Source organism: Scardinius erythrophthalmus (genome assembly GCF_964197995.2).
Source record: "Scardinius erythrophthalmus genome assembly, chromosome: 1".
NCBI classification, from domain to species: domain Eukaryota; kingdom Metazoa; phylum Chordata; class Actinopteri; order Cypriniformes; family Leuciscidae; genus Scardinius; species Scardinius erythrophthalmus.
The window spans coordinates 43,306,103-43,324,164 of NC_138221.1; the positions used below are offsets into that span (position 1 = coordinate 43,306,103).

General features: G+C 43.0%; 1 protein-coding gene and 1 gene segment (V, D, J or C); both read left to right on the plus strand.

Annotated features, from left to right (window-relative positions):
• LOC308697667 (immunoglobulin heavy constant mu-like) overlaps positions 1–18,062 on the plus strand; it is a 439,123-nt gene that overhangs the window by 361,633 nt on the left and 59,428 nt on the right.
• The window catches only part of ighd (immunoglobulin heavy constant delta), a 509,609-nt gene that overhangs the window by 354,846 nt on the left and 136,701 nt on the right, over positions 1–18,062 (plus strand). The gene's annotated exons all lie outside the window — the stretch shown is intronic.

Consider the following 18,062-nt stretch of genomic DNA (forward strand, 5'->3'; position numbering starts at 1 on the left):
TTGTCCCGCCAAGAAACGGTGGATAAAAGACAATATATTTATATAATTTTTATTATGATTTTGCATATCTTTCATATTTCTCATGTAATAACTCAGGAAGGAAATAAGGTAGGAGGAAAATTCTTTTTTAGTGAAGTCCCCCTACATGTTAGCTGCATCTGGATAAAAAAATAATAATTTTTGGATAAAGGAATCAAAAATTACAGCATTTTGAAAAGAGATAGCCTTTTTGTACAGTCTTTCACACCCCCTCATGGGCAATTTTTTCTTCATGAAGAATATCTTGTCATAAAAGCAATAGATTGTTAATTTTGGGCTCATTTTAATTGTAATAATATGCTGTAAAAAATGAAGTGCCATTTTCAATTATCTGAGAATGTTTCATGAGCTGTATGATGTTTTTGACACATTGCAGTACATTATTTTATAGATTATGAAAAAAAGAGAAATTCTATGTATCAGCAAATAACTCAGCAATACTTAAGAGTTTTTCAAAGTGGATACATTCACTGTAAAGTTCAGACTCTAAGCTTTCAAATGACATCAACTTTGTGTTTATCAAGGCAAGATTTTTGAAAAATATGGTAATAAATATTTTCGCAGCTAGGTGGCGCCTGCTGGCGGTACACTTGGTTTTAGAGGGATTACTCAGCACTCGTTAGGAATTAATACATTTAATTAGATGCATTAAAAAGCTGAGATTCTAAGCTTTAAAATGATATATAATTTGTGTTGTTCCATTCAGTGGTTGATTAGTAATAAATTGTTTTCTTTCCGAATGGGAATAAATCAAATAAATAAATAAAAAAGCTATAGGCCGCCTATGGGCGGTTATAGGACATGACACAAATTAATAAATTTTGAAGCCACTAGGTGGCGCTCTTCTCACTTGAAATATATTTTTTTTTAGGCCTGCACTCTAATTTGATGTGAAATGTTGCATTTATTGAAAAATAAAATAAAATAAATAAAATAAAAATATATATATTTATTCTAATGGAAAAAATAGCTCATAAAAATTACATAATTAATGCAAAGTATCATAAAAAATTCTAAAAATTCTATATAATAATCAGAAAACATTATAGAACAAAACAATATTTGAATGGTTATCCTAGGACAAAGTTAAGTACAATTTTAAGGCTTCGCCCGTTTTCGGGCGGGAGGAAGCTAAGTGTGACCCAATTATGAAGAAGCCCAGAGGGTTAAGATAGCAAAACAAAATAATATGTATTATTTAAATGTACTAAGAATTAATTCAAACTAAATGGGTTTTATAGAATAAAGTGATATATGCAATGCATTTATCAAATTATTTCAAAATGAAATAATGCACTTGGACACAAAAATATGCACATCATGTCATTTACCCCTCTACATTTCAGAAGATTATCATAGAGTAAAGCTAACTAAACCAAACTGATTAATAAAGTAAAGCTTTCTAACATCATTGGAAGGTTTTGAGGAGTGTCACATCCCCAAAAGATGTGTTTTAAAAATGAATTTCAGTTTTTTTCAGTTGTTCTGAAATTAAGACTGATTCATCAAACTGCAATGACATATTCCTAGAAAAGCTTTAGTTTAAGGAACTATTGCAATGTAGATGTGTTTCTCTCAGTTTCGGTTGTTGTATGTTTTTGAATATTTTGTCTCTGGGGATTGAGAATCACCCAAGCAGACGGAGCAGCTGCAAACTTCTCAGCGCTCAAGGAAACGTTTTAATAATAGCCAAACTATAATAAACTTATCTACACGCAATATCTTAAGCTTGATGAGCTAAACAATTCAAAACAAATTGCAATGCTGTAAAATTTATAAATGTATTTAATTGTAACAACATCCAATTATGGATTTATGTCTACATTACAACTAATACTTAAGATTTTCTTGAATTACATTTTGTGGTCCATCTAAATGTATGCCGCTTGAAACATTTGCTGAAAAATATTTTAATCTCCAAGTAATTTTGCTTTGCTTTTATGCAAATGTGGTGGGCAAGTGTTTACTTTGACTAAGTTCTCTCTAATGAATTTCAGAATGTCAGAATTAGATCTATTCGAGAGCGTCTATGTATTCAGGGTCTGTCTTTCTTCCTCTTTTTCCCCTCACACCTGCTGAAGTGAAACGTTCATGTGTATGACTAACAATTCTTGGAAATGTCAAAATGTTTACATTTCAAACCAAAGCCTGCAACAATTAAACATTACATATATATTTTATCAATCCTATACCATCGTTTATTTTACTTACATTGCATAGTTTTTTTTTTTTTTTTTACAATTGCAAAGTGTTTAGTACTTTTTTTCTAAATTCTTAACACAACACACCTGCATCACACAAATAGTCAAATAGTACATTTTTGTCCAAAACCACATTTTGTTACATTAAATACACATTAAATAGCAACTCTGCATTTCAAAATGAAAAAAACTTTTTCTACATACACTAACTCTATCAAAACAAGGCAAACCTGATTCAGTATCTTATAATTCTGTTAAAACACCATCTTCTATCCACCTGGGATATTTGCAACACTATCTCACGACCTCACTCGTACGAATTTGTACGATTTGTCTAAACCCACGTGATGGGTAGGTTTAGGGGCGGGGTCAGGGGTAGGTCATTCGTATGAATTCATACGAATTGGGCAATTCGTAAAATATGTACGATTTTGCAAAAATCGTACTAATTCGTACGAGTGAGGTCGTATGAATTCGTACGAATTAGCCACCTCGTAGAATTTGTACGTTTTCACGTGAGATCAGGTTGATAGTTCATAATAGCACTGAATATCAAATCACTAACAGTTGATGGCATTATAAAAACTGCATTACTTGTCATGTTTCAGTTTTCTCAGCATACAGACATATATAATCCATTGTTTTTTATAATTCACTTTCCTTATACTTTCAACCATTCTTGGTTAAGTGTTGAATGTATGCATTTTGTTGGCAATATACTTTCTAAAAGTGAATAAGTCATTACTCTATAGAATGCACATAGGAAATCACTGCAAAAAGCACTGCAAGTTTATTCTAGTAATGCATTTATTAAAAGTAAATACTATCTTCAGGTGTGTTCTCTATTGCTTTTTATAACATTATCAGCCATACACTAATGAAGATGGATGTTAAAAATCTTAAGTGGCCCATGAATAAACATAAGTATTTGATATGGTTTGGACCATTGTGCAATACAGCGGCCACAGTGATAAAAGTTCAGTGCAAGACACAAAAATTGGTTAACCGTAAAAAGGTTAACCTTTTCATCTGTAATGGTCCACAGCTTAATAGTCTATTGGCTACATTTAGTTTAAATAAATTCATGGCATAATAATGGCATTGCACATCTCAAATATGCCTTTAAACATTTAAATGCTTAGCTTTATTTAAAATGTGCTGAGTCCATCAAGAGGTTGTTGTAAAGCCTGTTGCATGAGGAGAATTTGAGGTGGCATGCATCACTGTGCATGGAGTGGCCACAGTGAAACATTTAATTTCATAAACCCCTTACAATTAACAATGACCTCTTAAAACAGTCCTCAACAAACTTAGTGTATAATTTTTTATGGCATCTGAAAGAATTCTAGGACGGTAGAATATGACAGAAGGATTTCTCTGTTCTCTAAGAAGGTACTGGCAACATCTGTTCATCATTATGTGGACCTCTAGATTAGGATGGGGAATGGTCTCCTATTCTCCCTATTCTAACACAGTATAGGGTCCTCTTGGCTGCAGATGTGCTTGTGGTAGCCAGAAACTGACCATATGGACTTGTTATTCAATGTATTCCTATATGATGGAAGGTATGTACTCTCATTGGTTAACTCTGTGTAACTCGCCTCATATTCTTACTATATATATTCAGACAAAAGTGCCAATAAAGTGAGATGAGATAACTTTCTCCCTCAGCACTGGGTCATTGAAATTAGGCATATTGGGACCGCAAATCTTACAGCGTCATTTTAGATTATTATTTTAAAAATCTCAAGTTTAAATTTTTAAGTTATACCCACATTTTATATAAACACTCAAACAAACTCTTTCTGGTATATTAATAAATAGTGGCATTGGCATATTAAAATTTAATGATCGCTAATCTTAAAGATAAATGTTTATTTTCTGATACCAGGATCTGACTGAATAGCTTTCTTGTGAGAGGTCTGTTTTTGTGATGGACTGTCTCTCTGTGTATGACGGGGGCACAGTATTTCAGTCAAATACAAAAATATCAGAAGCATCTGTAAATGAATTATCACTATAGTGAATCCAATTGTTAAAATAACATTATGCTCTCACTTCCATTTGGTTTCCAACAATAACCTTGTTATTTTATATATTTAGAATCAAAAATAATATTTACTTTGTTTAAACCACACTCTGCAAGCAGACTCAAAATATAGACTGGAACGTAAACAACAGGACATGAGGACATTTTTTCTTGTGAGAGGTCTGTTTTTGTTATGGACTGTCACTCTGTGTATACATGGGGTGGGGCACAGTATTTTAGTTCACAACAAAAATGTCAGAAACATCTGTAAATTAATGATCACTTTATCCATAATGTGTTTCTCTTTTTCATCATCATGTTTCACCTTAAGGCTTCACACAGAGAATCTACAAGAAAATTAAAAAGGTATTATTTTAATTTTTTAATTTTTTTATTATTACTTGACCATGTACACCAACTGGCATCAACAGTTCAATTATTTATAGATGTCCCCGTTAATTAACAGTAAACTACAGGCAGCTAGATTTACCTGTGGAATGCTGTAATCTGAAGCAACAGTTTATTACTGTAAAAAATATTACAGTACTGTGCTGTAGAAAATATAGGCTGCACAGTTTAATTCTGTCAGGTGTTCGGCTGCACATACACAAACTGTGTATTACTATAAAGTGTATTAAAGTACTCTAAAATGTGATCTTTACATTGTAACACTACTAGAATCTGACAATTTAAAATTTGCATTCTAAAATAAAAAACACACTGAAAATTGCTTGCAAACAAATGGCTCAAACAAAATATGACCTTAAAACATGCTTTTATTAAAGCTAATACCTTTAAGTAATATTCCACCATGTTCCTCACTGACACGCTCTCAATTCATAAACATCAGGGCTTAAAGAAAATCCCAAGCTTTCCACTCATATAAAGGACATTGTGATGAAGGTCATGTGTGTTCAACTCGTAAACACGATCTTTCCGACATGGCTTGAACGCACCATTACATTTAGAGCCTTTACCATCATGATACGCTTATCATAGTAGTTGTGTTACTACTCACAACCCCATCTCAATTTTAAATACATATTATACCCTGCATTTTCTGTTATGTGGATTACAGAAGAGAACAACACAACACTAGATAAACTTTTTGATTTATTCTCATACAACATTAGATAGACTTTTACCATATGCCTTAAAACAGGCATACATAATTACATACATATATACATACATACATACATTACCTCTTCATAAAATACAAATATACTCTTAAGTCAGGCATCAGTGAACACTAGCCAATTATTTTATATCAAAACAAATATTTTATAAAATATATATCAGCATTTTATACTTTTGGACTGATGGTTAAAGTCTTTTTCTGCACAGTTTTCCCAGTTACACACCTCTTTTCTCAGTGCAGCTTTGGTACTCCAGATTTATTCCAATGAAGTATCTGAAAAATAAGAGGAGAAAATTTTCAATTAAAATGATTAGCAGTGTATATTTTTGATTATCTAAAAGATTTTTAACTAAAAACTATACTGGATAATTCACTGAAGACTTGGAATTAACTGCAGAGGTCATACAGAGTACATTTATAGTCACTAGATTCTAGCATGAGGCACATAAATGTGGATCTTATCCTGATAAACGAAAGTTATGTGTCAGTCTGGAGTGTGAGCTTTGTTTTAGAGAAACAAAATGCAGACATGTCTAATATCACTGTAAAAAATTATCGTGATTTTAACAGTTAAAGACTGTAAAAATGCTACAGTAAAAAAACTGTTAATTGGTTAACAGAAAGTTTCCGTACTATATACGGTAAATAACTGTGATAGATCTAATGGTACATTTAATTGTATAATTTTGTACATTGTATAATTTACAGTGAAAAAACGTAAATTGACATTCCCACAATTCCATGCGTGACACTTCACAGTTGATGTATTTTTGTTGAAATAACTATGTTTCGTCATAGTTTTCTTAGTTTTTTTTATAATCAGTTATGTACATTAGGGTTTTATATTACATTTAATGTTGTTAAATGAATGTTTATTGTATTTTTAAAATTTCATGTGTGTTACCATGATGGTGTTTAATGTTTGTGTGAATGACACTGTGCACCTTATATATATTTTAATTTTAACTTTGTTGTGGAAGAACTAGCCTACATGTAATGAGCATTGATTAATCATGTAACTCTCATTACTGCTGAGATTGTTGGTTTGTCAGTGTAATACTATGGTACAAAATAGAGATTAATACTTCAATAGGTCGGTAAATTAACATTATATCATATTACTTAAATCCAATGTTAAATATACATGTTTAAAATGTTAAATTTACATGTAACCCCGTAAGTATGTTTACGGTTTGATGTGTTTTTTACAGTATTGTTCTGGTAACCACAGCTGCCAGTTTTTTTCCGTAAAAACAACAGGATTTTTTTTACAGTGTGACATACTTACCAAGAAGGATCAAACAAGGAGACACAGGCAAGCATTTTCTCAAGGTCAGCAGGTGTGGCAGACATCTATTGGTAAAGAAAACTATTCAAGTTGACTGACAGTATTTGTATCTGCAAATAAAAAATGTAAAACTTAATGTGCTACTTGTTGTTTATATTCTACAGAGGCAATAGGCCTAACATATTCAGAATATGAATGGTTTATGTAAAAATTATAATTTTCTCATTTACTCACCCTTATGCAGATTTAAACTCTGATGATGCAAAAGACGATATTTTAATGGAAATTAAATGTCTGTTTGTCCCTACAATGGAAAATAAGAGAATGGGGATCAATAAAGGGGAACACCAATAGTCATAGTAAATGAAAGATAAAAGTAGCCTAATTTATATGGGTCACATGTTTTAACCAGTTTTCTGAAGTGATTCAATTTGTTTCACCATACATCTAGCAATTGGAGTCTAGTTTTTGATGCTTTGGTCTCATATCTTTGATCTTACATGAAACGACAGGTGACTTAAAGGGATAGTTCACCCAAAAATAAAAATTAGTCCATGATTTACTCACCCTGAAGTCATCCTAGAAGTATATGACATTCTTCTTTCAGACAAATACAATTGGTGTTATTATATATATAAAAAAAATGTCCCGGCTCTTCCAAGCTTTATAATGGTAGTGAATGGCAAGTCCATACAAGTGCATCTATCCATCATAAAAGTGTCCCAAACTGCTTTGAGGGGTTAATAAAGGCCTTCTGAAGTGATGCGTTGGTGTAAGAAAACTGGTGTAAGTGTAGCACTCCTGTAAGGGAGCACGTTTATCAATAAACAGTCAGATGAGATGCTTCATATACAGAGTTTTTACTTAGAATCAATTGTGGCAATAAATGAACAATTATACACTCAACAATGCATGAGCTCTCTTATATAATATTATACACAAGTGCATGAGCTCGTATGTACTTCCCCTTTAAATCAACGCATCCCAAGTTCACCGTGAATAAATGAGTGCACTTAAAGTAGTGCGCATCCTAAAACAGCGACACTCTATATTCACAAGCCCCAATCTCACATAAAACACATGTGACAACAGAGATCATACATCGACCTTTAACTAAACAGGGCAATTTATAAATTCAACCGTATACATTTAATCCTGGTCCCTACCGTTACATACACACATGAACGATTTGCGCGCGAACCGCGTGCTCCCCAGCTGATAACGTACTCGGTTACTAACGTAACCTCGGTTCTCTCTAGAAGAGGGAACGAGTACTGCGTAAGATATCTTACGCTAGGGGAAAATCCTTTTTCCGCGAGATATTGAAGCCAAAAATTATCCTTAATTTTGTAATAATGCAAAACGCGTTGCGGCAGCATGCAGACATAGGCGAGACAGCTCGCGCGCCTATTGGCTGCTCTGCGGCAACTGCAGCAGCCTATCGAGCGAGGCCTGGCGTGACGCCAGACCCAATCAGGGCACTTCGCGCCCGCTGCGTCAAGTCCCGCCGAAATGGGCGTGGTCTAGGCCTATAAATACCGCTCGCAGGCAGCTATTATCTGGTTTTTCATCATCGAAGCAACCAGAGCGTGTGCATGCACGGCAAGATACGCAGTACTCGTTCCCTCTTCTAGAGAGAACCGAGGTTACGTTAGTAACCAAGTACGTTCTCTTACGAGAGGTCTCTCGTACTGCGTAAGATATCTTACGCTAGGGGACCCAATGCAAAACGCCGTGCATGCTGAGATCTGACACCAAAGACCCAAGGGCGAAAGCCCGGGGTACATATAGTGCACAATCACTCAGGGAACTCACAGGGAGTCCAGGAAGAGGGAGGGGCGAAGCCGCACTCTTCCACATATGGTAGCGTCGCTGAGACGCGAATTTCATCATACAGACAACTGTGAACTGATGGGGGAATGTGGGTCTTACACAGTTTGCCCAGGCACATCTCGTGCTGCTACTGTTTTACTGTCGAACATTGAGCTGTGCTCAGTAGACGCAGCATTCTGAGCTGACGCATCAGGTCAGATAATACTGGTAAACTTAGACCGACAGCAGCCTGGCCTGCAGGGCGGGAACCTCTAGGTTATAAAACCTTATAAATGTAGACGGGGAGGCCCAGCCTGCCGCCATACAAATATCTTGCAAGGCAATCCCACTTGACCAGGCCCACGAAGAGGCCATGCCTCTCGTGGAGTGCGCTCTGACACCCAACGGGCACTGCATGCCCTTGGAGGCGTATGCCAGCGCTATAGCATCAACTATCCATCTGGATAGGCTCTGTTTCGACGCGGCTAGTCCCTTAGAACGTCCGCTAAACGAAACAAAGAGCTGCTCCGTCTGTCTGAAACCAGACGAGCGAGACACATAAGCTCGTAATGCCCTGACTGGGCAGAGGAGGCTCGCGTCTCTTTCCTCATCAGGGACCGGTAGGGCTGACAGGGAAATAACCTGCGCCCTAAACGGTGTGTTGAGGGATTTCGGAACATAACCGTGCTTAGGTTTGAGTATAACTTTTGAGTCATTAGGCCCAAACTCCATGCACGCCGCGCTCACAGAGAGCGCGTGCAGATCCCCTATGCGCTTCACCGAAGCGAGAGCCAGCAAAAACACCGTCTTAAAAGACAGGTGTTTCAAATCGATTGACTGTAAAGGCTCAAATGGCGCACCTTTCATGGCTTCCAGAACCGTAGAAAGGTCCCATACGGGGACTGAGGGAGGTCTGGGAGGATTCAGTCTCTTAGCCCCTCTAAGGAAGCGGATGACTAAATCGTTCCTTCCTATTGACTGACCAAGCGTTGTTTCTGAGAACGCTGCTATAGCCGCCACATAAACTTTGAGCGTGGAGGGGGCCCTGCCCCCATCCAACAGCTCTTGTAGGAAGGAAAGCACCTCCGCCACACCACAGTCTGTGGGTGACACACCACGGGCTGTGCACCAGCCCGAAAACACTGACCATTTCGGGGAATAGAGTCGTCTCGTAGACGGAGCTCTAGCCTTCGTGATCCTGTTTAATACTCCTTCAGGGAGTCCAACATGTACCCGTTGATGGCCCAGACATGAAGGGACCACAGTTCCGGGTGAGGATGCCAGATCGAACCGTGGGCCTGTGAGAGGAGGTCTCTCCTCACTGGTACTGGCCACGGGGCAGTACTTGCTAACTGCATCACGACTGGGAACCAAGGTTGGTTTTTCCAGAACGGTGCCACCAGCAGTACTGAGCATCCTTCTTCCCTGATCCGTTCTATCACCTGAGGCAGGAGAGAGACGGGGGGAAAAGCATAGAGTGGGCGGCGGGGCCACACATGGGCCAGCGCGCTCCTGCTCTTTGAGAAAAATTCCTGACAGTGAGCGTTTTCTTGAGACGCAAACAGGTCTACTTCCGCTCTGCCGAATTTCTTCCACAGCAGTTGGACTGTCTGTGGGTGTAGGGACCACTCGCCTGCCGGAACATTGTTCCTGGACAGTCTGTCCGGTCCTATGTTCAGGAGCCCTGGCACGTGCGCTGCTCTGAGCGAGCGCAGGTTGCACTGAGCCCATACCAGGAGGCGTTCTGCCAGCCTGTACAGGTTCTTGGACCTGAGGCCGCCCTGGCGATTTATGTAGGACACCACAGACATGTTGTCCGAACGGACCAAGACGTGGCGTCCTTTTATCTGGGGACAAAAACGCGTCAGCGCGTTGTCTACTGCCAGCATTTCGAGGCAGTTTATGTGCAGGAGCTTCTCCCGTTCCGACCACTGGCCGAAGAACGGTCTGCCCTCGAGCAGCGCTCCCCATCCCGAGGTGGACGCGTCCGTGGACACCACGTTCACCCCCGAGGAAGTCCCCAGGCTTACACCTAATTGGTACCAGTCGTTCGCTCTCCAAGGTTTCAGAGCTGTGACGCACTTCTGATTGACCCTGAGGCGAAGCGAACCGGATTCCCACGCTCTGCGTGGGACTCGCGCTTTCAGCCAAAACTGCAGCGGGCGCATGTGGAGCAGGCCCAGCTGGAGCACTGACGATGCTGAGGCCATGAGACCTAGCATCTTCTGAAATTTCTTGAGCGGGACAGACGCGCCGCAGCGAAACGCGTTCGCTGTGCGCTGAATGTCTACCGCGCGCTGTGGTGATAGTCGCGCTATCATGGACAGCGAGTCCAATTCTGTGCCCAGGAAAGATATCTTCTGACTGGGTAACAGAGAGCTCTTCGCCCAATTGACACTGAGACCCAAATCCTCGAGGTGATCGAGTAAAATGGTCGTGTGTTCCATGAGCACTGCGCGAGATTGCGCTAGAATCAGCCAATCGTCCAAATAGTTCAGCACTCGTATGCCTCTCATTCTGAGGGGTGCGAGCGCCGCGTCCATGCACTTCGTAAATGTACGGGGTGCCAGGGATAAACCGAATGGCAGGACTGTGTACTGATATGCCTGGCCCTCGAAGGCGAATCTCAAATATTGCCTGTGATGTGACGCTATCTGTATTTGAAAATACGCGTCTTTCAGATCTATTGACACAAACCAATCTCCTTGGCGAATCTGCACAAGGATTTGTCTGGTCGTGAGCATCCTGAACTGTCGCTTCACAAGCACTTTGTTCAGTTGCCTTAGATCTAGTATGGGTCTGAGACCCCCGTCTTTTTTCGGTACCAGGAAGTATCTGCTGTATAGCCCTCCTTCGCTCTGAACTTGAGAGAGAGGCTCTATGGCCCCTTTGCTCAATAGTTTCGTCACTTCGGCTCGAAGTAAATGTGCTACTTCTGTTTTTACCGTGGTCTCGACGCGCGCCACATAGCGGCGAGGGCGTCGGCGAAACTGCAGCGAATAGCCTCTTTTTATAATGTTCAGCACCCACTTCGAAACCCCGGGCAGCTTTGCCCATGCGTCTGCATGGATAGCTAGGGGTTGAATACGAAGCGCGCTCCGCTCGCTCAGCGATGGAGAGGCTTCGGCGTGCTGCAACACAAGCATCGCGCTCGTGACATTTGAGGCATGGGGCGCGCTGATAACAGCGGGCAGATTGCCCGCGCCCTCCTCCTCTGCGGTGGTCAGCCGCGAGGGGGAGGGCTGGGCGGTTCCCGTGGGAACTGTCATGTCTGTGTGTGGATGTGGGCGCGGGACAGCGGGCACATTTATCACACCGAAAACATCGTTCGCTTGCGTGAAGCGAGTGCACGTTGGTTTCGTTTTTACAGAAACCGTGAGACATGCACAACGCGGTGTTAGTGGGCACTGGGTAGTGGGCACTTTCACCATGCTTGAAGCGCAACCGATCTGAGTCGGTTTTATGTGCGCGAGCCCTGTGTGACAGGCTGTGCTTGTGTGTAGGGATGGGCACTGGGCAGTGGGCATTCTTACTACACATGAAACACCATCGGCCGTAGCCGGGACACCAGAAAATACACTCTTTTGGGGATTTATCTGGGTAGCCGTGAAAACGGCATTTGTGTGCAGGCAAGCGGGTGACAGAACCGACTTGTTGGCTGCAGAAAACACTGGAACAGTCACATTTGCTGGAACTGGACGAGCGAATAACTTTGGTGTGAGTCTGGCCGCAGCGGGACTCAAACACCGTCGTTTTCCTAGCTGTGCTAGGACGACTTCGGGGCCTCGGGCTTCACCGTAATCCTAGGTCGCGGGCCACGTGCAGCGGGGCGGCGACCGGATGAGCGGGAGCGCGGTCTCGCGCTTCGGGCCTGGCGGCGCTGTGAAGTGGAGGCAGTGGACGGTGGCTGTGGCTGTGAGCTCTGAGCAGACGGTTTCGCACGGCCTGCTGCAGAGCTGGAGCGCTTCGGGAGGAAGTGCTTCATAGCCTGTGACGCTTTCTGTACCTCTGCGAATCTCTCCGCGAAATCCTTGACGGAGGATCCAAAGAGGCCTGTGGCGGAAAGCGGGGCGTCGAGGAACGCGGTGCGCTCAGACTCGGCCATTTCCGAGAGCGTCAGCCAAAGATGTCTCTCAGTCACGGTGAGAGAGGCCATATTCCGTCCAATGGCTTGCGCTGCAGACTTAGTAGCACGGAGAGCAAGGTCCGTGGCACTCCTTAAGTCCGGCACGCAGATCGCGTCAGGCCCTTCCTCATCCAGCTTACGGAGGAGATCGGCCTGGAAGATCTGAAGCGTTGCCATGGTGTGCAGCGCTGACGCAGCTTGCCCGGCGGCGGAGAAAGCGCGGCAGAGCAGGCTTGACGTCGTGCGGCAAGCTTTAGAGGGTAGGGCCGACTTAGCACGCCGTCCAGCAGAGGGCGGGCATAAGTGGGCCGCTATCGCCTCTTCGACCGGCGGCAGCGAAAAGGCAGGAAAAATCCCCAGGCAGGAAAAATCCATCCAGCCGGTTGTGAGCGGGCTGCTCAGGCGAAGACCACTCGAGGCCGAGGCTCGCCGCGGCCTGTGCGAGTACTCGCATGAGCTCCGTCTCGATGGACGCTCTCTTGCCTGAAGACATGCGGGCAGGGGGCGCGGGGTCCTCAGAGCCCGCCCAATCCTCACTGCCTGACGCCAGGATAGAGCAGGAATCATCCTCTCCCAGCAGGGCTTCCTCATCCACGATGTCAACGGAAGCGGCGGCAGACGGCGGCCGCTGTCCGTCAGGAAGCGAGGGTGACGAAGCCGGGGAAGCAAGCGGGCGAACCAGCGCGCTTTGGCGGCTGAGGGAGGGTTCCGGGGCCCGCTGGGCACGGAGCTTTTTACGGCGCGACGCCGCGGCGGGCGGGGGAGCAGTCTCGGTGAAGAAGGCTAGGCGAGTCCTCAGAGTCGCCATTGCCATCAGCTCGCAGTGAGGGCAGCCGCCGTCAGCGAGCGCGAGAGCTGCATGTTCCTCACCCAGGCAGGAAACGCAAATCACGTGGCGGTCCCCGTCGCTGAGTGTGGCTCTGCACGAGCCGCAGGAAGGCATCTTTAAAAAGACGCTAGCTCTTTTAGAATGTGTGTCGCGGCGGCGACACACACACACAAAAGTACAGAGTAATAGAAAGGATATAAGCGCCGGAAAGCGCAGCAGGAAGGCAGGAAGGCGGCGCGGCCAGCGACTTCAGTGACTCGTCCCGCTGAAGGTGCTCTCTCTCAGACGGCACGGCTTCTTCTCCGGCTCCAGCAATGCGTGTGCTTCGCTTGAAGGATGAAAAATCAGATAATAGCTGCCTGCGAGCGGTATTTATAGGCCTAGACCACGCCCATTTCGGCGGGACGTGACGCAGCGGGCGCGAAGTGCCCTGATTGGGTCTGGCGTCACGCCAGGCCTCGCTCGATAGGCTGCTGCAGTTGCCGCAGAGCAGCCAATAGGCGCGCGAGCTGTCTCGCCTATGTCTGCATGCTGCCGCAACGCGTTTTGCATTATTACAAAATTAAGGATAATTTTTGGCTTCAATATCTCGCGGAAAAAGGATTTTCCCCTAGCGTAAGATATCTTACGCAGTACGAGAGACCTCTCGTAAGAGAACTCTAGCGTTTTACATTGGATTCACCCCGTATCGCACTTCACCCAATAATACAACACAATACCTAGCAAAAGTACATTTAGTAACACTGTGTTATGTACGCTTCAACAAATGTACGCTTCATATACCTGTAATGGAGCACGTTTATCAATAAACAGTCAGACGAGATGCTTCATATACAGAGTTTTTACTTAGAATGAAGCGTCTCGCGAGAACTCCCCAACTATTAGTAAACGCACGCGCACACACACGACCAATCAGATACACTCATCCCAAACATGTCATCATTAAATTTTTAACCTCATACGAAATCACTAAACATATGAATTAATGCAAAACATAACATTTCAACGTCCTTAACAACATTAATATTTTATAATAATTTAAACTGATTACTGGATTAAACCTCAGGTGAACACATACAGTAAATCTTGTTCACATTTTACTCTGCATATTACACTCTCCCCCTATTATTAAGATGTCGTCCCGACATGTAAACACTTATGAGGCAATAAACACATTCAACAGTCCCTTTATATTTCCATAGATACTTATTATGCAATACTAATTAGTGGTGTTAATAAGCAAATACCTGGTATTCTGAGTACATTGTCATTTTCTTTTCTTTTTTCACATTCTCTCTTTTTTTCAGTCCATTTCAATGGGATGGAAAATGCCATATATAGACAAGAGTCTCAGAGTTAGACAACAATAGTCCATTTGAAGCGTAGGGCGGCTTAACGTGGCTGTGTTCAGAGCCCTAAAACAGTCCATGTTATTTGCTCTCGCATGAAAAAAAATGGCAAAGAGACCTTCAAGGAAGAAAAAGATTCAAAAAGTGTCAAAAAGAAAGTCTCAAAGTGATTCCAAGTGTCCACATTTTCAAAACTGCACAACAGTCCATTGTTTTTTTCTCACTATGGGCAATAACAGTCTCTGGGTAATTTTCTGTATAGTGGCATTTCATGCCTTCGACACAGGGTCAAGGCTAGTTATGGGGTGAAATTTATGTGATAGTGCAATTCAAATTTAATAGCACACATATGAAGGCTGGGGGTAACAAAGGGGTGTTGATGACCAGGGTGTCACAGCTGTCATCCCACTAGATGCAAAGTGTGGGTAGTGGTTGTTGCCCACTATTGTTGCTACAAGCATGATGGGGACCCAAGATTGTCATAGGTAAACTTTTTAGGCGGTCGTCGTTTTCTCCTGGTGAACTGGTACCCGTTTTCTCCCTCGGAGGTCCTGTCTCTGGACCCAGGCACTGCAGCTGCTTCCCTCTCAGGTAAGTCTTGTTGCATTAGGTCAGCAGCTGGTTCATTTTCATTCGGTTCTTTTCTTATTTCAGGTACAGACTCTGGGAGATCCATCTCTGACTCAGCTGGAGGTGACTGTGGCCTTGGTTCCACCACTGGAGAGTTAGATCGAGGCTCAGAAGGTACTGACTGTGGTGATAACGCATTTCTTTTTTCTAGGCAATCACTGCTTTCCAGTGGTCTTATCTGGAAGGGCTCCACTTGAAAGTAGTATTCATCCTCTTCACTTTCATTATCGTACTCTGACTCACATTCTCTTCCCCGGGTGAGCTGAGTTCTGCTGTTTCTTGGTTTCTGTCCTTGTTTTAGTTTAGTACTTTGAGCTGGTGTGATTTCTAGAGGTAGATGGTCACATGGAAGGAGAAGATTGCGATGTAAAACTTGTTATCTGCCTTTACTCTGTTCAGGTTTTACTTCGTAGACTGGAGCACCATCTGCCACCTGGCGTGTAACAACATGAAACTCATCCTCCCAGAAATTTCGCAGTTTCCCAGTCCCACCTCTTGGAGTCAGGTTTTTTACAAGGACCCTGCTTCCTGGGAACAGGTCAGTACACCTCACTCGTTGGTCATAATTCCTTTTGTTTCTTTCTGCACACTTATTTGCCTGTTCTCTCGCAATCTCACAAGCTTCCTGCATTCCTTTTGTCCATCGTTCCATGTACTCACTGTAACTTTGGGAGTGATTGTCGGAGTTGAGTCCAAAGAGATCATCGATGGGCAACTTTGGTGAGCGTCCGAACAGCAATTGGAAAGGTGGGAAGCCAGTCACGTCACATCTGGTACAATTATAGGCAAAGATATATTTGTTCAATGCATCTTTCCAATTAGCTTTTTTTCTTTCAGTCAGGGTTTTCAGCATCTGCAATAATGTCCGGTTAAATCGATCCACCTGCCCATTACCCTGGGGGTGGTAGGGGGTGGTCCTTGAGCCGGCAACACCACTGTACTTTTTGAGTTGGGTGAGTAGCTGGTTTTCAAATTCTCCCCCTTGATCGTGATGAATTCGGGAGGGAAATCAAAACTTCAGAGCGAAATCATTGAATAACCGGTCAGCTACTGTTTTTGCAGATTTTGAGGTGGTGGCATATGCCTAGGCAAATCGAGTGAAGTGGTTGACAATTACCAAAATGTACTCATAGCCCCCTTTGCATTTGTCCAGATGGAGAAAGTCAATGGACACCAATTCAAATGGGTGGGTCGTTTTGATATTTTTAAGAGGCGCTCTTATCTCACGACAGGGTTTTTTTTTGTTTGATACAGCCGCAGGTTCTCAGAACATATTTTTCAATGTCTTTCTGCATGTAGGGCCAGAAAAACCGATCCCTAATGAGGCTTGTGGTGCGATCAAGTCCCTGATGGCCCATCTCATCATGCATTTTTCTCAGGACAGTTCTTTTGAATTGTGTTGGTAACACCAGCTGTTTTCTCTGAGACGTTTGGCGGAACAGAATGCCATGTTCATCTAGCTTCAGCTTATCCCACTTTCTCAGAAGAACTTTGGCCGGCGAGTTGACTGAACACCACTGCTGAGGAGGTCTAGATCCTGCTTGTAAGTGTTCACTTATTACTCTAATGTCCTTATCATCCTTTTGTGCTTGTCTGATTTCCTCTTTTGACAGGGGTTTGAGGTGTCCCTCATTTTTCTCCACACTTGCCAGTACACTCTGACAGGCTACTACAAAAGTCACATCTGGATTCCCTTGGGACTCCACAGCTTGGATCACGGCTCCCACACAGTCAGGTGAAAACTGCTCAGTACATTCTCTCATCGTCGTTTCCAGATCCTCTGGCATCCTGGAGAGTGAGTCAGCGTCTATGTTTTCTTTACCTGGACGGTAGCGGATGGTGAAGTGAAAATCTGCAAGCTCTGACACCCGCCTACACCCGGTGGCATTCAACTTCACAGAGGTCAGGACATAGGTCAATGGATTATTGTCACTGAAAACTGTAAAGGTTGGTGCATAGTACATGTAGTCTCTGAACTTTTCAGTGATGGCCCATTTCAGAGCTAAGAATTCCAACTTCCCACTGTGCAGATGGTAATTTTTCTCAGCCGAGAACCATAGGCAATTACTCTCAGCTTGCCAGTCTGCTGCTGGTATAAAACCAACCCTTGGTTGGACGCATCCGTATGAAGGATTAACGGTTGAGAGAAGTCGGGGAATCCCAGGATCGGAGGTTGAGTCAAGCAGTTAATCAACTTTTCTAGTATCTCCTGATGTTTTTCTGTCCACTCAATTAATTTACTTGATGGCACCACATGATTTCATTTGTTATTTCTTACTTTGTTACTTTGTGTCTCACCTTTCAATGTGGCCCAGCACCGTCCGTGTTACTTTTTAGCAGGTCATAGAGGGGACTGGCAATTCGGGAAAAGTCTTTAATGTATTGCCGATAATAGCTGAGCAGGCCCAGAATCTTGCGTAGTTCCCCCACCGTGCTTGGTGTCTGTTCCTTCAGTGCCGTTACAGCGATGGTGTCTGCGGGATCAATACGACTGCCTTCAGCTGACACAATTCTCCCCAGATATCGCACCTCTTTCTTAAAGAGCTCACATTTTCTTGGTTTTAACTTGACTCCACGGGACTGTAACCTCTGCAGTACTTTCTTCACCGCTTCCACTT